Source organism: Amphibalanus amphitrite, unplaced genomic scaffold, assembly GCF_019059575.1.
Source record: "Amphibalanus amphitrite isolate SeventyFive unplaced genomic scaffold, NRLGWU_Aamphi_draft 000470F_arrow, whole genome shotgun sequence".
Lineage (NCBI taxonomy): Eukaryota > Metazoa > Arthropoda > Thecostraca > Balanomorpha > Balanidae > Amphibalanus > Amphibalanus amphitrite.
Window position 1 is genome coordinate 300,751 of NW_024881964.1, and position 10,401 is coordinate 311,151.

Sequence of the window (10,401 nt, forward strand, 5' to 3'; positions counted from 1 at the left end):
ATCAGCTGATCGTTGTCCAGGAATGGATTCAAGTTGAAGATCCTTGACTTCTTGTCGACTCCATTCCCTGATTGTAGTGCCGTGAGCTCGGCGGCGTACGCATCTTTCTGCACTTCTTTGAGCCAGATCGTTTCCGCTCGTTGGATCTCCTCTGGAGATAAGCTTTCCTGCCGCTCTGTTAGACCCGTACACACCGCACTCCATCTTAGCACCCATGCCGTAACTCGATGTAGTTTAGCCAAGCTGCTAAACCTGCTGATGTCAATCACGTTTTTCAGACCACCGTTCCCGTCCGGGTGAGCGTGTGCTCTTGATAGTATGACTGGTGCTATCGTGCCCCTTTCTTCACTGAGACATTCTCGTGGCTCAGAAACCCGGTAGCTCGGGGGCCACTCTGTTTCGGGCTGCTCCAGCCATGTCGGACCATTCTGCCACAGCTCACCTTGCATCTTCGTCACGGAGGCGCCCCTGGAAGGCAAATCCGCTGGGTTGCGTTGGCCAGGGCAGTGACGCCAGGTCTCCGGTGGGAACTTTTGTTGCACCTCGGTCACCCGGTTGGACACAAAGGTCCCCCACCGACGTGGGTCACTTCGTATCCAAGCGAGCGCTACTTCGGAGTCAGACCACAAGTGCACCGCTTCAGGTTGGATCCCCAGAGACATGATGACGTATTCTGTGAGTCGGGCTCCGATGACTGCCGCCATTAGCTCCAAACGCGCCAGACACATCGGCTTGGTTGGCGCCAGTCTGCTCTTTGACATCACAAGTCTGCTCTTGCGTGGACAGTCACCACTGGGCCGCAGGTACACGGCGGCGGCGTAGGCTTCTTGGCTCGCGTCGCAGAAAGTATGAATCTGAAAGGAGTCAATGTTCTCTGAGTCGTACGGTCTTGGAAAACAGATCTTCTCAAGCTCCTGAAGTTCCTTCTTCCAAGCGAGCCAAAGTCGCTGCACCTCTTGATTCATCGTATCATCCCACCCTCGTCCATGTATCCATAGCTGCTTCAGCATCAGCTTCGGTCGGACGGTGAACGGAGTCAGTAAGCCCAAGGGATCGAAAATCCTGGCTGAGATCCGCAGAATGTTCCGTTTTGTGGGACGCAGAGAGTCGCTCAACAGCATCAGAGAACTGGGATCGAACCTAAGGCTGTCGTCTGCTCTCGCCCACAACACTCCCAGGACCTTCTTCTCATTTGACCCGCCGTCAAGAAGGGAGACTGGGCCACTGCAGTCAGCATCCCTTACTCCTGACAGAGCTTTGTTGCTAGCCCATTTTCGCATGTTCATCTTCGCTTCACAAAAAATCTGTTTCGTTTCCTGGATGAAGTTTTCCGCCTCCTCCTCGGTTTTCAGACTGGTGAGCAGGTCGTCGCAGTACAGATCAGTGCTCAACCGCAAAGCCGACGAACTCCAGACGTCACTGTACTGACTCAAGTGTCGCTTGATGGTCGCTTGGAGAAGAAATGGCGACGCGCTGACCCCAAAGATGACACGTGTCATCCGAAATACGGATGGTTCTTCTCCCGGGGTTACTCGCCACAAAAATCGAGTCACATCTCGGTCTTGTGGATGCAGACTTATTTGCAAAAAGGCCTTCTCAATATCCGCTGACACGGCGACTTGATAGAGCCGGAAACGCAGCAGTATTCCAGCAAGATCTGTGATCAGATTTGGCCCGGGAAGAACGCAGTTGTTGAGAGAGTGGGGCTCCCCGGCGGATGCGTCAAACACGATTCTGATCTTCCCATTTTTGCGCACAGCATGGTGTGATAGAACATGTACCGGACCGTCAGGCTCGGCGGGGGCTCTCTCTGCGTAGCCCTCGTCTATGTATTGCATGAGAGCCTGACTGTACTCCGGTAGTCGTCCACTGCGCTCTAACGTCTTCTCACAACGCTCTAGGCGTGCTCGTGCGAGACTGTCATCCTCAGAGAGGTCGGCGAAGTTTTCATTTTTGGGCCAACGAACCTCGTATCGACCGTCGTCAAGACGCGTGCACGTGGTTTCAAAATGAGCCACCGCCTCCTCTTCTCGAGTTTGTTTTTCTTCACACGAACTTGCAAACGATGGGCTTCTGATGCCAATGGATTCTAAGTCCCAGAGCCGCTCGAGTTCATCACTTGTGTTGCTTGCCGTTTGCAGAAAGAAGACTTGTTTCGTTTCTTCCTCAGAAGAATGGAGCCGGCCTCCCAAAATCCACCCGAAAATGGATTCCATCGCGATTGGGCCCGACTTGTTTTTACGGATCCTTCCCGTCATGACATCCTGATATACATCCATGCCCAGCAGTAAGTCTATCTCTTGACCTTCCTTCCAAAGTTCCGGTGGGTCGGCCAGCTGCAGCTCCTTCAGATGGGTCATATCCTCTTCCTGTATTTTGAGGTTTGTGTTTACAGGGGCACATATTGCTTCGATCTCTGCCACATTTATCGTGAGGATATTATCTGAAGTATCTTCCACCTTCTTCAATGTGACTACCACTTTCTTCATGGATTTATAGCACTTATCAGCGCCGCCAAACGTCGATACATTTGTGTCTTGTTCTCCGATCTTCTCACAACCCAACTTCGTGGCCAGCTTCTTTGTAATGAACGACTGGCTAGAGCCTGAGTCTATCAGCACCCGGGCGCACTCGGTACCCGCTGGACCGAGAGCAACAACGCGAGCGGTCTGTAATGCCACAGCCGTGCTCTCTTGGATATGCGACCGAGCCGCTAGTACCTTGGCTGGACTTCCTGCGGCTTTAGATTCAGGTTCAAAGCAGAGCAGCTCATGATGTTTGCGCTGACACTTGCCGCATGTCTTCTGGAGTTCGCAGGTGCTGGCGATATGCCTCGGACGTAGGCAAAGAAAGCAAGACCCAGAAGTGAGCAGCCGTTTACGTCGGTCGTCGATGCTCATCCTTTCCACTTCTGGACACGTCTCCGATTCATGTGACTGTTCACAGAATGAGCATCTGGGCCGCCCGACTCTTGAGTTCACCTGTAAGGCTGAGGCCGATCGCACCGAACTAACCTTACTCGACTCTTTTGCGTACCGCGCTTTGGTGTCATTCCATGAAGACTTTCTTTCAAGATCGTACAAAGTTCGATTCCTTGCCTCCAGGTACTGCTGAGCCGTCTCGGTCATCTCTTCTAGCAATGATAGCTTCCTCTCCTTCAGAAATAGTCTGAGCTCAGCCGGACACGTTATCATGAATTGCTCTCTGATCATGAGCTCTTCCAGGGAGTCTCTTGAGTCATCTGTTTCTTCCAGGGCGATCCACTGTTTTAGGTACGCCTGGAGCCTGACCACAAATTGTTGTGGGGTCTCGTCTTGTTCGGGCCTTGATTCTCTCAACCTCCTTCTATATCCATCGGCTGTCAATCCATAGCGCTTCAGCAACGCATTTTTCAAGTGCATATAGTCTGCCGCGTCTTCGACTCCCAGTCGATGATAGACATCGAGAGCTTTCCCCGTTAGCAGGGCACTGAGAGAGACTGCCCACTGGTCCTCCCCCCATCCCGCCGCGCGGGCGAACCTTTCGAAACGTTGGAGGTAGCTGTCCATTTCATCTCGGCCTTCCATGAACGGCGGCAGTTTCGGTGTCTGAACAGTAGCTGTTGCTGCTCTAGTGACGCTGGATATCTCGCTTTGGTATTGAAGCTTTTCGAGTTCATGTTTGCGTTCCTTTTCCCTTTCCTCTCTTTCCTTTTCGCGTTCTTCTCTTTGTTTCTCATACTCCTGTCTTTCTCTTTCGTGCTCCTCTCTTTCCTTTTCTCGTTCTCTTTCACGTTCCAGTCTTCGCTCCTCTCGCTCTGCATCTTTATCCATGCGTTCAGATGCAAACTTGAGAGCTTCTTCCCCGTTTAGTCCGTGGCGAGCCGCCAATTCTAAGTATTTCTCCATCGTTGTCCTGCCAGGGTCGCCAGTATGTTGCAAGTGACGGCTGCCTGATTTTATCTTTAATATTGGCTTTAATTTGTTATCAAGGATGCATCACGTCAGGTTACGTTAAAATCAAATCAGTGGTATTAAAACTATAATCCCTATATATATGGCCTTGCTATTATCAGAAAATCAATTCATTGTTCCGATCCAGGTCAATCTGGGTCAATCTATATTTTTCTGTCACCATTTTTCTCAGCTCACATTCATTTTTCTTTGATCATGCCGCTGCACGTGCTCAAATTCAGCATCATCATCTGCGGCACATAACATCTGTATGTCTGTTCTGTGATTTTGTATGATTTTTTTAACATATGCCGTTTTTGGTCGAAAACTCAGAATTCATGACGTCACTAAAACCTCGATATCTCAAAATTTTTTTCAGACCGATTGTTTTGAAACTTTGTCACAATAAACTTCAATCAATTCCCTACAGGTACCAAAAATTTGGCGCGCCTGCGGCGCGCCGTTTTTATGCTATGGCCCGGCGAAAAAAGTGGGGGCGTTTAACGCCCCCCCCCCCCCAGCAACTCGCGGGTTAAGCAGCCATTTAGCCTGCTCAAAATAAGCCGGTACAGGGAGCTGGTTTTTGACATGGGTGCTAAACTTTTTACAGTGTATGGAGAGTTCGCGAAATTGACCTGATCTTAGGTCACATATGTCAAAAATCCGAGATATAATTTTTATACATACTGTTAGGTACTCATATTAATCGCTGAAAGTTTCAAAGTAATCATTCAGTCGGTGTAGCTATAGCGAGCCTTTGAATTTTTTTCTGAGGTAAGGTCACTTGACGTGGCCTGGTGACCTGACCTTGAACGGCCCGGGTCTGAAGTTTTTACATGTACGGAAATGATGAATGAACAGATGTACTAAATACGCGCCGCCGTTTTGAGATATTTTCGGAAAACCTGAGGTGGGGGTGGGGGGCGTAAAAACGCCCCCCCCCCTCCAGCACGGCGCGGGTTAAACGACAAAAATACTGGACAATAAATTCGTTAATGAAGATTAGTAGTACATACCTGCTAACCTAGATTGGGACGGATATAAATTAAAAAGGTTTATTGAAGTGTCAGGCTAAGTAAGACAGTATTATAATTTGACCTCTGAATTCAGCTTTCAGCGATGAAGGGCGTGGACAGGGCCCATTTCACTGCTGGTTTAATCTACCTATATGCTGTCCCTTCTATAGGCGCATGTTTATTGGTTGAGCCTCGTTAAAACAGTTCCGCTTACTTAGGTATACAAGCGTCTGGATGTCAAGATTACCCTGTTAAGCCAAATAGAGGGGCAGGATCTGAATAGCATGGCGTATTTAGGTCAAAGAAGAAATTCGTCTTGCATTTTTTTTTTTTTTGCTTTACAGACAAAGGTTGAAAACACTTTAAAACACTGCGAAAAAGCGAAACAGTTTTGATTAAGTCAAATACCTCATTCAGAGAATAATGACCTTTTATCAGACGCGACCTTATCCTCTTCCGTCTTGTCAGCACTAACACACAGAGGGTGCGTCGATCTGACTAAATGAGGACTGGGTCCGTTTATATATTTTTTTATGTAAAACTGGTGCCGGCTCGCAGGCAGAACACCGCACACACCACTGATTGAGCGATTGTCCAGAAACAGGCCTGAACCGCTCTCGTCTTAATTCCATCCCCATGCACATGCCTGTGCTCGCTCTTAATCGTCATCTTAATCCCGTATTTTCCGAGATGACTATTGACGCGTATTTAAGGTCAGGAACGCCACAAACCGGATGTCTCATAGTAAACCGAATTCTTTCCCAGGGTATGTTATAACCGTACACACGTTTTAGTCGACATGGCTGGGCTCAGCATCATCTTCATCACATCAGTGGCGCACAATGAAGGTCAGGATCACACCCGTGCATCGACAGTGGGTTGCGTGTCTATGGGAGTAACTATGTCACGCCGATGGATGTGTCTCTGAGCGCCTGCATCTTCGGCACTGCCTTAGGCCTATGTTCTAGGTGCTGCGTTTCAGCACCATTCACCATTCGAACAGACTGGATTTTACCTTTGTAAGCACACAGACAGCAAAAAAAAATGTGTACGTGCTGGAGAGTCATGTCTTGCCTCATGGGAAAACAGATGCACGAAACGGAAGTAACGGAAGAACGGACGAACAGGTCTGGATGTATAGACGTGATGGCGGGGACGGGATTCATTGGCCGGGTGGAGGGAAGGGGGGAGGGATAGACGGCATGACACTTATTTTATCTGCTCTATGTTTCATCATCAATGCCGATATGACATTTATTCGTCTTCCTTTGGTACTAAATCCCATAAGGCTTAAAATTATAATCAAGCTTATGTACGAAATCGTACGTAACGTCCTTTCATGCTGTCTTCTTATAAACCCCAAACGATAGTCCGGCACGCCTGATATTCGGGAAGCAGCAAGGGAAGTATCACCATTGAGCCAGCCATTAGATTTAGAAGCATATAGCTTAATAACTGCACTTACGACTTAAGACGCTTTACAGCTTGGCCAAGATATGTCGCGAACCCCAACTCTCCGGTGCAGTGCCTTTCAGTCGGTGCTGGGAGCCATGGAATAGTGAACAACCCTGCACCAGCCTTACCGTACGATGCATGGAGTATCTCCTTTACCTCCATGCCCCGATGACTCCGTTCAATAAATCACATGCTGCAGTATCCTACCACTCGACACGAATGGCTGACCGGTCAGCGGCAGTGTTATTGACCTGGTATCGCGGGATACTTCATACTGCCGCCATTACCCTCCAGTCTCACATACAAATCTGATGTCGGTTAGTAAGGTGGCGGCATGGCTGCACTCAGGCGGAACAGCAATCACCCCCAAATGTTCGGTGGTGCCATTGAGTCACGCCCAAAGCAATATTCGGTCAGGCTGGTGGTGGAAAACCTCCCTGGTGGTTTTGTTATGTAGCGGCGCAAGCAGCGCAAGGCCAGTCCAGCTTCTTGCCCTATCGCACGCCTAACTAAATGCGACCTAATATTTTTATACCAGTATATTCTTTTAAACATCGACTTTAATTGCTTCTTTGTTCCTTATAATATATTCCTTATAAATATAAATATAATATATACTCTTCTAAATATTCCTTGAAGTGGCAGAACGTCGCTTAAGTCTGGCAACAATTTGTCGCCTTTGTCGCCTTTCTAAGACCTAAACGAGTCTTACGGAGCTTCCAGACCACGGGCCAGTCCCTTAACCCTCGCGGGCCCGGGGGAAGGGCGTTTTTTGCTCCCCCCCACCTGGCGAGTATTTGCGATAGCTCCCGAACGCTGAGGGATAGGAAAGCGAAACATTCAGTACCTTTTTCCCCATCAATTTGACATCTTCTGAAGTAAAAAATTTGGACCTAGCCCCCTTGGTGACGTCACAGGGTCGATTTGTCTAGACCCCTGCACGGCAAACTTCGGCGTCACAGACGCGAACTTCAATTAGCAGCTAAATATAGAGTTTTAGAGATAAAGACAAATTACGAGCATGGTTGTGTAGCGTTTGACCTAGTGAAAAACATTTTTGGTTAACTGAGGTCAGAGGTCAGGTCAACGACCCCGAAATGTGGTTTTAGTTTTTCGCAAATAACTTCGACAAAATGACCCTAGAGCTACGGCAGTGGAACCATCGCATTTGCCTTGTCAAGCCGCGTCGAATGATATATATTTTGTTTGGAAAAGGTCAAGTTTTATGTTGACCTCACGTGACCTCGAATGACCTTTGGTTGACCTTGACACATGAAAGGTCGTTTATGATGGATTCGTACCCGCTGATCACGAATCTCGCACTAATTTACCTCTAATCCCTCATTTAAAGCCTCCGGATGGCAAAATTGTCTTATTTATTATTACTAACTTGACTCAGTGAAATAGCCTCTAGCAAGGATACTCTTCTGTGACCTTGATCTTTGAGCAGCCTTAACCCTCGCCCGTAAACGGCGATCTGCCACCTTCGCCCATGCAGGGGGGGGGGGGTTGGTGCGACCCCCCCCCCCTTGGCGTTTGAAAACGGAGCGTCGTAGAGCTTAGCGGAAAAGACCAACGGATTGCTCTCGCCGAGATCTCGCGATTGGTGGTATATTTTTTGGTCCTAGGTCAACATTTGACCTACTTTTGACCGGTCAAAGGTCAAATTTTCGGAAAAATAGACTTTTTTCAACTTTCCGCGGCGATTGCGGCAACACGGTGGGAGATATCGACTTGAAACCTTCTCTATCGTGTTCCTTGATCAATTCTCTATCGTTTGGTATGTATTTCGTTTCCCTAGCTCTAAAAATGGCGCGTTGGGAGCGCCGGAAGTCGGCAAGGTCACAGTCGGCGGCAGAAATTCGAAAAATCAAAATTTAATTTTTTGAAATCTGATTGTATTTTTGGATTTGGGAGGTCCATTTGCTCCCTATAGAAGCTAATATTGCTGCATATTCCCATTGAGGTGACAAGAATTAGCAAAATAGTGGTTCGGGCCCTTTTCAAAAATAGTACCGGACGCTGTTCCTCTTGTGACGTCATAGCTCCGTGACCTGACCTGACCCGGTCAAGTTTCTTATACCATATGATAGCCAATACTTGCCCCAACATGCATGGGAAGTTTCATCACGATCCATCAACCGATGTTCGTACCACCGGCAGGAAACCTCGGGCGTTGGCACTCAGTTTGTGAAAATCCGGCCGGAGGCTGTTCCCTTTGTGACGTCATAACTCCGTGACCTGACATGACCCGGTCAAATTTTTTTTATCAAAAGATGCGCAAGGTTTGCCCCATAAGGTACCCAAAATTTGGCGGCGCTGCGCGCCGCCGTTTTCGCACTATTTCCGAAAAGCCTCAAGGGGGGGGTTGCACCAACCCCCCCCTACATGGGCGAGGGTTATATCGTAAGATGAACCACAAATAGGGACCTGATAAGCCTCAAAACATTTCAAAACATCTTGGAAGTTAGCACGCAAGATGTACGAAAACGTGATAAGTTTGAGGTCAATTTTGAGGATGACCTTGAACTTGATCTTTGATTTTAAGCACATGTTTGGAATTCTCAGCTTCTCTTGTTTCGTTTGACACCCAATTTTGCCGGTTGTATGCATCCTGTCGTCCTTAAGAACGCTTACTTTGAGATCACTACACATATGCCGGTTTGTGCCTTTGACCTTGACCTCTGACCTTGAAAATTGACCTGAGGTCAAAAATTTTAGATGCTTTAGAATCGTTTCGTAAGGAACTTTCGTTTGATATCGCGTTTGTTTCCGTAGCTCCCTTATTTACGGAGATAGACAGGGGGGAACGCCCCCCTCCCGGGCTGCAGTGGTTGGGATTACCCCGGGCCCGCCCGGGTTAAATGGAGATCCTAAGCTTATCATAGCCAATTGATTGGCTTTCATGAGATCAGACCCACTATCAGTCCGGTGTCTATGGGCCTGAGAGATATCGTACCTACAACTGCGCCTACAACCTAAATCTATCCTTTATATAGTTAGGTATAATGTAGTAGCGGTATTACACATGTTTAATTACATATGCTATTGAGAAAAAAAAAATGGGGGAAATGGTACCTATGGCCTACAGCTACCTATTGATTCTTTTTGGCTACCTATTGCCAAGTTTTTAGTAGACCTCCTCCACGCAGTGAGATCAGACATCGTTCATATCGTTTAACCCTATTCCTGGCGGGCTCCGCCGGGACAAGAAACTGGCGGGGGGGGGGGGCCGATTCGGCCCCCCCCCTGAGATCTCGAGAACGAAGCAAGATAGCGACAAGCGGTAAACGGCATCGGATACGCACGGCCAAGATCTACAATTTTTACTAAGGTCATTTTCAGGTCAGGTCAAAGATGACGTCACAGGGGTCGAAAAAGTCAAAATGGCGGCGCTAGATATGGAGAGAGTTTTTCTCGAATAACTTTCGAATTAGTCAAGATAGGAACAAACTAAGGGCATCATCGTGATCTTCTTGTCAATCCGCATCGAATGATATATATGTTGACCTCGAAAGGTCAAGGTCAAAGGTTGACCTCAGGTCACGTGACCTCGAGGTCATCATGTATATCATTCGATGCGTCTTGACGAGCTGAACACAATGAGACCATCCACGCGCCTGTATCTTGTTCCTGTACGGAGTTATTGGCCAAAAACCTTTGGTGACCTTTGATGACGTCACATGACCTCACAGCTGCCCAACAGCAAAACAGAGCTCAAGGTAGTGAAGGTTGATCGTATATGAAGTCATGTATGGTATATGGGGCCATTCCGACCCGTTTTAGTGGTAAAAACAGGGAGTCGATTTTTCCCCCATTGACTTATAATGGGGAGGTCGCGAAATTGACCTGACCTTAGGTCACCGATATCAAAATTCAGAGATATACAAATTGCACATACTGGTACCCTAACTAAACCCTGAAGAGAAGAAATTGATCGGTCAAAAACTCTAGCTCTGGCGTGATTGCAAACTTTTCTGAGGTAGGGTCACCAAACC